General features: G+C 44.4%; 1 long non-coding RNA gene across 2 annotated transcripts in view; it reads right to left on the bottom strand.

The window, feature by feature from the left end:
* Positions 1-14911, bottom strand: part of LOC141548369 (uncharacterized) — a 68101-nt gene that overhangs the window by 17372 nt on the left and 35818 nt on the right. Inside the window, exons 3-4 of one of the 2 annotated variants that reach the window (XR_012483911.1) lie at positions 5931-10317; positions 823-1139 (exon numbers count right to left, since the gene is read on the bottom strand). This is a non-coding gene — a long non-coding RNA (uncharacterized LOC141548369). The remainder of the gene's footprint in view (positions 1-822; positions 1140-5930; positions 10318-14911) is intronic. The other variant, XR_012483912.1, reaches the window with a different exon arrangement.

Here is a 14911-nt window from a genome sequence, read left to right as displayed (position 1 = left end):
TTTTTCTTGCTTTTCTGCAACGTGCCTAATATGAAAATATGTTTTGCATGGCTTCACATGTATAATGGGTATTATATTGTTTGGCTTCTCGAGGGAAAGGAGAAGGAGGAAGAGGATTTGAAATTCCAAGTTTTTAAAAACAATTATTTAAAATAATATACAGTTGACTAGGAAATATTTAATAAAATTAAAATATGTATTTTAAATAAAGAATCAAGTAAGTAAAGAAAATAAATGGAAAAAGCTTTGTATCAAATTTATCTGATAAGATTTTGGTGTTCAAGATATATATCACATATTCATAAATCAAATTATATACACGTATACATATACACATGTATATGTATGCACAAATGTATATATATATATATGTATCTGTGGCAATATATATATATATATATATATATACATGTGTATATATGTATATATGTCAGATAGATAGTCCCCAATAATTAAATGCTAAAAGAACAGTTTGCAAAAGAACTATGCTGTATTCATAATCTAATGAAAAAACTGCTCCAAATCACTAATGAGAGAAATGCACATCAAAACCCCGAGGCTTCAAAAATGGAAAAAAAATGGCAAAGTCAACATTGGAGAGATTGTAGAAAGAGAAGTACATTAATAATCGTTATTAGAGCTGTGAAGTAGAGCAACCATTTTGGAAAGTAACTATAATTATGCAAATGAAGTGACTAAAGTGTCTAAATCTTTTGAAAAAGTCTCAGCAGGCCTTCACATCAGAGGTGCTAGGTCCTCTCTGAACACCCCATACAAAGATGCTCATCCATCTTTGGTATCTCTCCATCACCCAACTCTTACCCGTGGCTCCAAGAAGCTGTCCCTTGTGCAGCAGGTACATCCCAGTTAAACGGCTTTGATAAATGGGCTAAATCAGGTTGAGGGTATTCAAGAGGCTTCAAATCTATCAGTGAATTAGGGAAATGTCTCTGCCACGCATGTGAAGACTTCGCTGGTGGAATGAGCAGATGAGAACAATCTGTTTCAACAGCTATGAAGGTGACCCAAGCAGGCACTGTGGAGCGCTCAGAGCTTGGTCAGGCTTCAAGGTCCCCCACTGCATCCGGAGCCATCGCCACCCTTCTTGACCTTTGTCTCACCGCTGGACTTTGATGACTCTGGAAGAGAGAGTGAGGCTGTGATTTTGTGCAACTCTGCCTCACTTAAATCCAATTCACCCCTCAGTCAAGACATCACCCTGTGATGTTGCTGGCTCTCTTTGAAAATGAAGGACAAACATCTCAGGAACCAGAGATTCAGCTCATGCCCCAAGGAAGTCATTGATAAAAAGCAAGTTCCCATATACTCCAAAATATCTATAGCATTGCCTTTTCTGACATCTGAGAAGTGGAAACAAATTAATCGGGGGATGGCTAAGAAAGACATCGCCAGAATGTAATGGGAGATGCCTGTGCGTGTGAAACAGTGCATGGGATGAGAAACCCAGAATTCATATGAGCGGATGCAGAGGAAGTCTTCAGAGCCAAGAAAACACTCTATGCAGTGACTAAATACATTGATGCAAATAGAAAGAATGATGACACATCAAAGAATCAAAAGTCAATATAACAAAATCTTAACCATCAAGAAGGACTCGAATGAAGAAATATGAGAGGCCAATTCCAATCTAGCCTTTGGTGGAGAAGTCAGATCCACGGGAGTCCCGTATGAAACATAGAGTAACCAGTTCTTTCTCCTCTGTAGTAAATAGTATTTGTCATATGGGATGGCTCTCTGGGAGGTGGAGGGATACATGGGTTATTATGGTCATGTAAAACCCAGAAAATATCAATAAAAATTTCATTCAGAAATGTGAAGTAAACCACCAAATGTGGTAAATGATTTGAGTTAAAACGTTTCAAATCCCACCTGAGGTCCCAGGTATCAGCCTGCCCATAACCCCCTCTCTGGTTGGGTCCTGAATTCTGTTTCACTTGAGATTGGAGCTCCAGGATAGTGCCGATGGGTCGATGGAGATTTTGGAGCAGTGGAGGGCAGAACGGAACTCGGATCCGTTCTTAGAGGATTCGATTTGCACACTTGGATAACACTGGATTGCATGCACTGGGAAGTGCGAGCCTAGTCAGTCTTTCCATTGCACTAGTTACAGGTTATGGTACACACATGTTCGGAAGAAGTAATCAGGGGAATCTCTGACTGCTTTGATAGACCTCTCAAGCAACTCGGTGAGATTACAAGTGTAGGGGGGGGGGTTTGCTGCACGTGCCCACGTCATCTAAAATGGAAGCACCCTGATTGGGGAGGGGAAACCCCCAAACCAAAATCTTTCATTCCCTTACCACATGGATGGCAACAGGCTGTTTCCATTGGCGCCATAGCTGGAATAGGCTGCATCTTCAAAACCAGAAGACTGGGAAGATCAGCTTTTTTCTCCCAAGATGAGGGTGAAGATCCCATTTACCCCCAGCAGGCGCACCATAGTAGTTAATAAAAACTGATGCTTACTAGGCCAGCAAGTGGCACAGTGGACGGAATTGATGGAAGACTCATCTTCTGGAGTTTAAATCTCAGCCACCTAACTGTTTGTGTGATCCTGGGTAACCTTAACCCTGTCTGCCTCAGTTTCCTCTCTGTAAAATGAGCTGGAGGAGGAAATGACAAACCAATCCAGTATCTCTGCAAGAAAAGCCCAGATGGAGTTAGGAAGAGTCGGACAAACTGAATAAAAACAACATTTACCAGATACTTACTATGTGCCAGGCACTGTGCTAAGTGCTTTACACTTATCGTGCCACTTTCGCCTCACAACAACCCTGGGAGATGGGTACTATTATCAGCCCAATTTTTGAGGAATTTTGAATGAAATTTAGGATGGCAAAAGCTAAGTGACTTGCCCAGCATCGCACAGTTAGTGGCTGAGATTTGACTGGAACCAGGGCTTCCTGATCCCATTGCTCTGTGCTTTGTGATGTTCCTTCGCTGCCTCGGTGAACTGACTGAGAAGAAGGAAAGATGACCTTCGCTTTCTCCCTCTGTGACTCTGAGAAACTAGCCTGAGGCTGGGATTTTGTTTCACCTCTTAATTTTTTTTGTCTTTTTCAATTCTAGACCCAGGTGATGGAGTCCTCATTGGTCCTGGGGGCTCAAGCCATGACACCTTTGGAGGCATCCTGCCTCTAGGCCAGATGTGGAGCCAGCCAGCTAAACCCATCAGGAAAAGCCTGAGAAGCTAGGGGATTTGGGACTTGAGTCTTAATGGGACTGTGCCATATAAGAACTCTTGGGGTTTGGAATCAGGAAAGTCTGAGCTCAAATTCTGCCTGAGACACTTTACCTGTGTGTGCCTGGGCAAGTTACTTCGCATTTGCCTCAAGTTGCCCATCACTAAAATGGGAATGTTAATAGCCCCAGAGTTGTGAGGATCAGATGAGGTGGTCGTTGTAAAACATTCAGCACGGTGCCTGGCACACAGTAAGAACTGAATAAATGTTATTTCTTTTCATTATTATTATACCGTGAACCTAATGCCCTCCCCTTCCCCAGAGTATAAGGTGGTATGAGGAGGGCATTATGCTCCCAAGTGTTGGGGAAAACATGGGTGTTTGTTCTGGCTATACCTTTGAAATAAATATTCCTTTGTAAAAGGTAATATGTTAAGTACTTCAATGGACCCCGGGGGTGAGCTCCCCGAAAGCTGAAGTAGCATTATTGGGCGGAGGGGGGCTGGAGCCAATGACACAGAGCCTGATCCCTGGGAGAGGGACAAAATATAGCAAGCATGGCATCTAAGCATTGGCCAGGGCAGTCACTTTTATACATGCAGACCTTTGTCAGATTGGGCAGAAGCGCTGGACTCTTGCTGAGTGCTCTTCTCCTTGCCAAGAGGACGCAATAAAGGAACTCGCACTTCCAAGTCCTCGTTTCCTTACTTTCCTCCCTGTCTCAGGGAGACATATTCTGCAGAATATGTCCCATATTCTGCAAGAAGCTTTTCTGGATCCTGCTTGATGCTAAAGTCTTCTCTCTGAGACCCTCCCCCCCCCCCCCCCGCAATTTATCTTGTCCACATTGCTGTTTGCTCCCTCCATCAGATCACGAGCTCCTTCAGGACAGAAATCCCTGGCATTTAGCACATAGTACTTAATCAACATATACTGAATTTCACGGATAGTTGGGACTAGATCCTTTTGGTGGCTTCACTGAGGCTCAGGAGAACCTACTGCTGCCTAAGGATCAGTTCCAGCAACTCAGATAAACCAACAAACGCGGATGTCTCAGGGAAGCTCACCCAAGTCACCCTGTGAGAGTAAGACTAGCAAGATTAGTCCAAGGCATCTTTTTCTCACCAACAGGGAATCTGAATATCAAGTAGCTACCAATTTCCTGGGAGTCTTTCCTCCCCTTGACAAGACCTCATCCATCCCCTTCAAGAACAAAGGCCAAACAACAAGCCCCCGAACACATTTCCCACTCCAGGCTCCTCGCTTTCCCTAAAGTCTGGTGCAACACAATCCAGATAAAAAGCCTGCCTTCACTGGTTGTGGAGGTCCCGTTCCTTTTGGGCCCAATTCCACCTAGGCCCCGTGGACCCAACCCGTTTCCACCAGCCTTCTTGAATGGCCTTCCTCCATACAACTGTATCTCTTCAATAAAGTTGTGCTGTTCCATTTCTGAACCTTTGCATTATGATAAACGCTATGAGAACAGAATACCAAAGTCAGCAATAGCGTGTGCTTATTATTTAGCTGACTGCTCAAAGTGAGACTAGAAGGAGGTGCCCGCAGAGATGGACTTGTTAAGGCTAGATTCCCGTAGACGGGCTTGCCAGGCTATGACAGAGAATTAAGTGCGGATCTATTCCGTGGCTCAAAAGCATTATTGTTGCTGCTGACCCTTTAGCCTCTCACCCCTTCCTTGCAGCCAGCCATCCAAACCCCAAAGGAGAGGAGCCAGAGGCTTAAAACAGAGAATAGGAAATTCAAACATCTAGAAATTCTGAGCCTTGTTAATGGCCACCAACAGATCATAAAGGCTGATTGGCTAGCCCGCCTCTACACCAAGGAGTGGAAATTAAAGAGGTAACAGGTGAGCCTTTTGACTACACCGACACTCATCAATTCCTTCTCAGAGAAGCCCTTCCTAACTATGGGACAGCCCTCTTGTCCATTATCAGGCAGGATAACGATGGGAAGAAGGGCTTAGATGGCCTGGAACCACTGGGAAATCAGGAATCCCAGCCTCAGCGCCAACCCCCTCACCCCAATCTGAGAGTCCTTATGTTGAGATTGCAGTAGGGGTTGCAAGGGATGACTCCCACCCACCCATCTCCTCTGAAGTCCATGGGGGAAGGGGAGGAAATTGAAGTTAAAAAGAGAGGTGCTGCTCTAACAGTAGCCCATTAACTTCACTAACAGGACCACACTGGGTGCTTTTCTTGAACTGGCCTAATGACCTGAAACCAAGCCCTCTGAAGAGGGACTCTACTGTGGCTTTAGAGATTGAGGCACACTCCTAGGTTAAGTCCAACCCTAAATGCTCAAGAAGATGCTCTGGTCCACTCTCTGTGCCAGCTTACCTAACATGATGGGGTACCAGGGAGGGACCTTAGACACTGGCCCCCACACCACCAACCTAAAGGATCTGTTAACTTCTCAAGCCGCAAAGGCTCTTCCGGCGGCCTGCTTAGCTGTCACTACCACTGTCCTACGTGCTCCCACAACCACACTGAACCCTAATCCGTGACAGAAGCTTCCCACCTGGGGCATTCTGATGCAAAAGCTTTTCCTGGCTCCCAAGGGCAACCCCATTTCCACACTGTATTTTGATTCCCTCTTAGAAAACAGAAAGCAATCAAGGGAAGAGAAGTCACGGGGCAGAAACCCTCATCGGTGTGCCCCGAGTGAGGCAGAAAAACATTTGTCAGAGATGTGAAAGGCGTGAGCTCTTACCTCAGCTCCCTGATCTCCAGCGGGCGTTGTGCCTGAAGGGTGAGCTAAGCCCAAGATACCATCACTGTGTAGGAGCCAGGCTGCCGGTCCCCTCCTGCCTCAACGACCGACAGCTGGCTCAGCTGGCTGGGGAGACACTCCCCCAACTTTGAGGAGCTGGGGAGGGAGCTAGAGCAGCCTCCACACAGGAATCAGGGAGACATAGTCCACAGGCCGTACTGCTGTGATTCAGTGGTGGGGAGTCAAACCCTGCCACCCCATCATTAGTAGCGCGATGCTTCTGTGAGAGGATGAGGCAGACTCGGTTCAGCAGTTTCTACCTGTTGTCAGGTTTATCAACCAGGCTAAGGACAGGGTCCACATTTTTCCCTTCACATTTTTGGCTGACTCCAAGGCAGTAGCCTACAATTCAGTCTGCTTTTGGAATACCCCAATTTTGTGCTTCCCCATGGAGCTTGGAAGTTTCCTAAACAGTCTTGAGGAAGCTCATTCAATTTCAACTGTCCACACATTCCTGTCCCTCAAACTTTCTTTCAGACAAAAAGTCAATCTTCCTTTTTAGACTGCAGAAGCTGGCTGCAAAACAAAACAAAACAGCAGGAGGCTGAGGTTCAGTTGATCGCGCAGGGATCCAGCCAGCCTGTACCAGCACTAGGGAGTTAAAGGGGCATCTGTGCACTAGAATTCTAGCAGGTGTTCTAGCTACAATGATCACTTAGGCTCACCTGCAACCTCTTCCCCTTCCCCTATTCAGCCACCTGCCTGCCTCTCTTTCCCTTTTATGTCAGCATTTTCTCCCTGGTAGCACTTGGGCCCCTGACAGAAGGCAGACTTAGGGGCTGGAGTGGTCCCTCAAACAGCGAAGGAGGGTAGTGTTGTGGGGGCTCTAATCGCTTGCTGGGATTCCTAGAACTGGCCCTCTGGACCGACTTCCTTCATTATGGAGGCTGGATTACAGAGCTTCTGACTGCTATTGAGAACTGCAATCCTGGCCTCCCCTTCCCTCCACGTCCTTATTGTTGCCCCCACCCCTCCCCTACCAAGATTGGAACTCAGTTTCTTTATGCCACGAGGAGGGCAGAAGGGAGGGGAACACAACACATGGGTGAGCACTGTCTTCAAGACAACTCGTGCTGCTTCTAGATCAAAAGGGAAAATCAGTAGGCACACATTCTTCCCGAGGAATAGGGAGCTATTACCACATAGATCAGGGATATGAAGAAAGGGTAGTGGGATCCTATACTTATTCTCCAGGATCCATCCAGGAAAATGAGGAGATTGGTTTAGAAGCCTGAAATTGCGTTAAGTAGTAGAGGACAGAAGGGCCTGGTATATGGTCCACGGGGTCACGAAGAGTTGGATATGACTGAACAACAACAGTGTCTCCAGCATTTGGCACGCCACCTAGACGGTGGTCTTTTTAAATAGGGGGCCGGTTCCCTGTCCCTCAGACTGTGGGAGGGCCGGACCGTAGTAAAAACAAAAGCTCACACTCTGTCTCCGCCCCTCAGCCCATTTGCCATAACCCATCTGGCCGCATAAATGTCCTTAGCGGCCGCATCTGGCCCGCTGGCCATAGTTTGAGAACCCCTGGCCTAGAACGTAGTAGGTGCTTAATAAATGTTTATTGACGGAGTGACTAAATAAAAAGAGCCCGAGGAAGTACAAAGCCCATCAGAACCCCTGAGTTCCCCTAGAGATGAAGTGATTGCCAAAAGTCTCTTTTCCCACAAGTCAACCGCTTGTCAATTACCCAGGCATCCCCATTCCCCCTCCTCACCATCTCCCACTAGCACCAGTCCCCACTTCTTGTATTCTCATTCCCTCACAGATCAAAACCCTATAAAAACCACACCAAATAATACTGGCTGGGGATGGCCCATTCCTTTTGGGTGCAAGTGGCCCATTTTCCTGACTACCATTCGTATTTTAATCCCTCAATGAAACTGGCTCACTTTACTGACTTCTTATGTGCTCTACGTTTCTTTGCAATGGACATCTATTCTGGGGGGGGGGGCAGGATTGTTCTAATAACATGAAGTTAAACATTGTGTAATTATAATGACTAAACAGTCTACAAGAAGGACAATTGCAATCTATCCACCACCATTTGAGGAGGAAAATGCTCAAGTATCCATTCAATATCCCTTCCCTACCAGTATCTATATGGGATATAAAGACTGACTCAAGCCAACTGATGGACTTGTGCCTGAAAACTGAATAAACCTCTGAGAAACCAGATTGAATTAATTAAATTGAAAAGACTTGTGGATCTTCTAAATGAGACATCAAAAGAATATACATATTTCTCTGCAAAATACGGAACTTTTATAAAAAACTGACCATATAGGTACAGAGATATTGCAAACAAATACAAAAAAAATTATCAACAGCTAACACACTCTTTCCAGACAGCAACACAATGAAAAGAGAAATTGGATCTGAGACCACAAGCAAAAGACAGGAATCCAAATGGAGACTTCACGATGAAATCTTAAATAAGGATTAGTTCCAAATCTGCCTAAGCGGCTGCAATCTCCCCACTGCTCTTTAATTCCACACTTCCAATTGCCTTTCAAACATCTTGAACTATATAGCCGTCAGACATCTGAAACTCCACACGTCCAATAACAGACCTCATTATCTTTGCCCCTTAAACCCTGCCCCGCCTCCTATTACTGGAGGTGGCAACAAATTTCTCTCACTCCCTCAGGCTCACAACGTAAGAGTCATCCAGAACTCTCACTACCTCTGGCCTCCAATATCCAGGCTGTTGCCAGGCCTGTCCATCTCACCTTTGCAGCTTCTCTCACATGCACCCCTTCCTCTCTGACTCTGGCAAACACACACATCTTGGTTCAGGGAATATCAACATATACTTGAATTTTTGTAACAGCTGGAGGTGGATCTTTGGTTCCAGTCATTAAAGCGATTTTCCTAAAACACAGATTGAACCATGACAATCCCCCGCCCCCAATAAAGTCCAGGAGCAAATACAGAATGCCGTGCTTGGCATTCAGAGCCCTCATAACCCGGCCTCCTCCTACCTTTCTCATCTTCTTACACCTTACTCCCTGACATGTATTCTTCTAGCCAGTGACCCAGGTCTCCTGGATGTTCCACCAAACAAAAGGCTCCATCTCTCAAATTCTCTCTGGTTGTCCCAGTCTTGGAATGTTCTCGTTCCTCTGCTCCAACTACTGACTTCTCCCAGGTTCTAGCAGAAGTCTTCCCCAACCCCTCCTAATGTTGGTTACTCCCCTCTATTATTTACTCTTTATTTTGTGTGTAGCTTATTTGTTCATACTATTTACTCATTGTCTCTCCTGTAAACTCTAGCCCAACTCTAACCCTGACCCTTGTTTTGTGTCCCCAACACTTAGCTCATTAATAATAATTAATTATAACATGCAATAATAATATAATTAATCAATCAATTAAGAATTAATCAGGCCATTAATAAATACTTACTGACTAGACAGAGAACATCTAGGCTGATTCGTTGGCAAATAACGTGGCTTCTTATTTGCCACTGTCTGTCAAGGAAAAATAACTTGTTTTGCTTTTCCCAACTATCCTGGAAGATCATGCTCTGTTGCAAGGACACATCTGCCTTTGCCTAAGGGGAGGTCTATCAAGTAGCCAAGGTAGAAAAGGGACAGTAGGAATTGGTGTGGCCCAGATCAATGTCGATTAGCACTCTCACAGTACTCCGGTACCCCCTTCGTCTGCCAGGCACATCATGTTGGAAAAACAAATCAGAATAAAACAGCAGGATACGCTATGGATCAATTTTTTTTAAACCCACGGATTGATTCAGTTTGAGGATTACTGCCCAAAGCAATCATTGTGAACATGACCCCCAGCTAGCAAGCATATGACTGGCTCTTTGAGAGGAGGAAGCAAAAGGACAGGTGACCAGAGCTGGGAAGCTCTTGCATACAAAAATAGATCTCTGGCAAGTCTAGAGGGAAAAGCATGTGCCCATGGCAAGTGTCTTTCACCGTCAGGACAAAATCCAGTCGTGTCTATGAGTCTTTATGGCTCCTCCTGGGGAGTACCTTCCTGGAGTAGCCTAACAAAGACGGCCGGGAGGCGTCGTATCACCTCAACTTTGGAGCTGCTCTTTTTCCTTCTGCTTCTGGACCTTCGCCCATCAGTCAAACGAGTATCGGAAAAATGCTTACCTCACTGGCCATGCTGCCATTCTTTTCAGAAGGCAGCTACCGGTTGTACGTACTGGTGTATGTGATGCCCGGAGTGGCCGAGGTACAAGTTTTTACCTCTGGTGCTGCTCTCGCTACTGACGACCTGCATTTCGGAAGGGAATAGATGGGGCTGCTGAGGTGAGGACAGGACCAGACTACTTGCTCTCTTATGATAGAACCTAAAAGGGGGAGAGAAATAGGTAGAAGGGTTATCAAATGCTGTGCCCTGCATTCTGTCATAACGTGTCGATTCCCTATAATTTTTGCTCCAAGAGAACAACGACCTGAACGCTTGGAGGAGCCCAGACAAGCATCTGAGTATCTTTACTGCCTAAAAGGAGTCAGCCAGATTTCACTGGATGCATCGGGGACAAGGCCCAAAACAGCACCTGGGAAATGCTAGTCACCCTCAGGAAGGCACCTGGCAAGTGGATGAAAATCAGGACTATCACTTGCCACCCTCACTCCATCCCACTGCAACCACGCGCTCAGGTGTGCAAAAGAGTCTACGAGAGGCTGAGTCAAAGTATCCACTGCTGGAAGCATGCTAGAATTGGAGGATTCCTCCTAACTTCTGGAGGGCTTCTAGGATGACTTACCTCACCATTTCCTACATTTATATTCTCAATGCTTAGCACAGTTCCTGGTAAGGTGGAGATGTGGCCCTCCCAGTGTTGACCAAAGTTCTAGCAGAGAGCAAACGGGGAAGCTCTGAGACCAAGGGAATCTCTGCGGTCCCACTTCTTCAGGCAAGGGTCAGACAATATGACAGACTTCCACGATCCCTGGGGAACCCAGACCTCTTCTAAAAGGTTCTGTAAAAGGCCAAGTCTCCTTAGCAGATCAGCCCCCAGCTCTCCTCCAGTACTTGAATCTCAGAGAACCCTCTAAAGTGAAGAGGACCCTAGAACACTCCTGCACAGATGCCTCCTTGTTCCCTTTCCTCAAGCCTTGTATCACTCTGACTCTAGGTACCTTGCCTCTCTGCATGGCCACCCCCCCCACATACACACACACACACACACACACACACACACACACACACACCTGTGCAGTTTCAATTTGCTGATCCCGAGAAGAAGGGAACAGAGCCAGGGGAGTCTGAGATCAGATGACTAACTATAGTTTGGACATGGCTCTAAGGGACCCATCTCCATGGGTTCTGCTCACCCAAGTCTGGGTCCCATATGAAACACCTTGCATGTTCTTCTTCCTCTGAAGTTCTGGGCCTGTTGAAGCAAAGGCCCTGTGAGACAACCTTTTACCCTCCCCATCCCAGAACAACCATTAGACACAGTCCTGTTCCCAGATCCTAACACTTAAAAAGATCTAAAACTATTCTACAGCCTTTTGAATGTCAGGTGAGAAGATCTCCTGATCCGCCTGATCACAGGGATAACCCAAGTCAGTTAGTATTCTTTTATGAAATGCGCACTGCCTCCCAATTCTAACCCTAACCCTCCCACCTCCCGACTCTAACCCCCAACTCTAACCCTAACCCTTGTATCTTCAGCTGACCCCCCCACCACCACCATGGGGCTAGGAAGGGGAGAATAGCTTTATTTCACAGCATTGTAACCAGGCATTGGAGCCAAGGAACCAGCAGAAGGGTGGAGAGGGCACAGGATGTCAAAGTAAAGGCAGGGGACTTGCCTGAGCTCTTACCCAAACATCTCCAAATACCTTTAAAATCATGACTCTAAACTTTTTAGGGCATCAGGACCCACCAAAAGACAAGAGTAGAACACTTTTCCAGCTGAAGACAACTTAGAAGGTCAGACAAAAGGTCTATTATACCAAGGTGAGAGAACAGTCAGTTACAGGAAAGGCCATGCCAGCACAGCCCCAGAAAATTGGGAGTGGGCATTGGGAGCTCTGAATCAGTGGTGCCAGTAGAGACAGCAGCAACAGTATCAGCTTCTGAAAGTCTCACCCCACAGATGTGGGAGTGGAACAGCTGGTCAGAAGGAGATAGCAGAGGCCTCTTTACCGGCACCAAGGAAGGACTCTGTTGCTTTGCCCATACTCAGATCTGGGTAGTGGTGAACATCCTGCTCATCATTTCATCTACCACTGGGTAGTGGTGCTGGCTCACAGTCCGGATCCCTGGAAAGATCTCTGAAAACAGCCACACAAGCCCCTGAAGCTTGGGACAGTGCACCAGTACCCTGAAAACAGAACCCTACCTTAACCAAGAGTTAAAAGCCCAGTTATAAGCTGGGTAAAGGAGCAGACAAAAGAAAAAGATTCTGACCATCAAAAGGTATTATGGTGACGAGGAGGATCAAAACACACACCCAGAAGAAGATAACAAAGTCAAAGCTCCTCCATCCAAAGCCTCCAAGAAAATTAAGAATCGATCTAAGGCCACGGAAGAGCTCAAAATGGATTTTGAAAATCAAGTAGAGAGGTAGAGAGGTGGAAAGAAAAATCAAAATTGGCCAAATGGGAAAGGAGGTTCAAAAACTCACTGAGGAATATAATTCCTTCAAAGTTAGAATTGAGAAAATGGAAGCTAATGACTTTTGAAAAATCAAGAAACAATAAAACAAAACCAAAAGAATGAAAAAAAGAGAAAAAGAGAGAAATATCTCATTGGAAAGAGCAACTGATCTGGAAAATGGATCCAGGAAAAATAATTTTAGAATTATTGATCCATCTGAAAGTCATGATGAAAAAAATTGCATAGACATAATCCTTCAAGAAATCATCAACTAGATATTCTAGAACCAGAGAATAAAGTAGAAATTGAAAGAATTCACTGATCACCTCCTGAAAGAGATCTCAACATGTAAACTACCAGGAATATCATAACCAAATTCTATAACTCCCAGGTCAAGGAGACAACCTCAGATAGAGCAGCTTCTACCTTAAAAGACCAGAAAGCTTGGAATATGATATACCAGAGAGCAATGGAGCTAAGATTACAACCAAGACTCCCCTACCTAGAACAACAGTATAATCCTTCTGAGGAAACGGAGGAGATTAAATGAAATAGGAGACTTTCAGGCACTCTTGATGAAAAGAGCAGAACCAGATAGAAAATCTGACTTGCAAATACAGGAGTCAGGAGAAGTATAAGTAGGTAATCAGGAAAGGAAAATCATAAGGGACCTGATATAGGTTCATCTGTTTACATTCCTTCATGGGAAGATGAGTCTTGGAGCTCACAAGAACTTTCTCATTATTATGGCAGCTAGAAGGAGTATATATAGACAGAGGGCACAGGTGTAAGTTGAATATGAAGGGATAATATCTTAAAAAATAAAATTAAGGGATGAAATAGAAATGCACTGGGAGAAAAGGAAAGGGAGAAGTGGAATAGTGTAAATTATGTGCCATAAAACAGGCAAGAAAAAGTTTTTACAGTGGAGGGGGGGGGAAGGGAAGGAAAGGGAATGAGTGAACCTGATTCTCATCAAAATTGGCTCAAAGAGAAAGTACTCTGCAAGAAAGCAGGAGGAGAAGAGAGCATGAGAAGGGGGGAGGGTGATAAAAGAGAAGCCATAGTAGGACAAGGGATGGTCAGGAACAAAACACTTTTGGGGAGAAACAGGATAAAAGGAGAGGGAGAATAGAATAAACAGAGGGACAATGCAGTCAGCAATATTATCAAAAGAATTTTGAAGCAAGTGTCTCTGATGAGGCCTCATTTCACAAATTTATAGGGAACTGAGTCAAATTTATATTTAAAAAATCATTCCCCAGTTGATAAATGATTGAAACATATGATTTGTGGCCAAAGGGCTATAAAATGGTGCATACTCTTTGACCTAACCATGACTAGGCATGTATACCCAAAGAGATTTCAGAAAAAAGGAACTATATGCACTAAAATATTTATAGCAGCTCCTTTGTCAAGGCAAAAAAAAATTGGAAATTAAGGGGATGCTCAGTAAATGGGGACTGGCTGAATAAAGTGAGGTATATGATTATGACAGAATACTTATTGTTATATAAGAAATGATGAGCAGGATGCTCACTGGAAAGTCCTCCATGAGTTAATGCAAACTGAAACGTATTGTGTACAAAGTAACAGCAATGCTGTGAGATGATCACTTGCAAATGAGTTTGCTATTCTCAGCAATACAATGATCCAAGACTACTCTGAAACATTTAGTATGAAAAATGCTATCCATACCAAAGTGGATCACACAAGGAAGAAGAGAATTTGGGTGTAATCAGCTAATTCCTAGATCTAGAATTATAATCAGGACAATGGAGTTCTTGGTTTGGGGTTCCATGCCAGAGGGGAGAACTGAAGTGAAGCTCCTGCATCTCCCCACCCCAGGACTAGAGGTTGTTACACTAATAAGTTCTCATTAAAAAAAAAAAAAGAAGAAGAAGAAACAAGCCGAGGAGAAAGAATACAACCATAGGGAGTTGTTATGGGAATAGAGAAGACTGAAATTCATATTCAGAGGAGGATATTGAAGTAAAAGCCTCTCCCATGCCAAAAGTAACATTAAAATGTTACCTGCCCAGAACGAATTTATAGTAGAATTAAATTGAAAATCAAATTGAGGACAAACTTTTAAAAAATAAAAACTATTCAAGAAAAACAAAATTATGAAAACAAAATGAACCAACTACAAAAGGAGATACAAAGTCTTAAAGAATAAAATGATTTTTTGAAAATTAGAATTGGGCAAGGAGAAGCCACTGAAGTTACAAGAGACCAAGAAATAATGAAACAAAATATAGAATGGAAAAATAGAATAGTGAGACATTTAATAAGAAAAAAAAAAACAGATTTGGATAATAAAAAGTAAA

The sequence above is a fragment of the Sminthopsis crassicaudata genome, chromosome X (assembly GCF_048593235.1).
Source record: "Sminthopsis crassicaudata isolate SCR6 chromosome X, ASM4859323v1, whole genome shotgun sequence".
Lineage (NCBI taxonomy): Eukaryota > Metazoa > Chordata > Mammalia > Dasyuromorphia > Dasyuridae > Sminthopsis > Sminthopsis crassicaudata.
The sequence above is the reverse complement of the archived record's forward strand: the minus strand, read 5'-3'. Positions and strand labels throughout refer to the sequence as shown.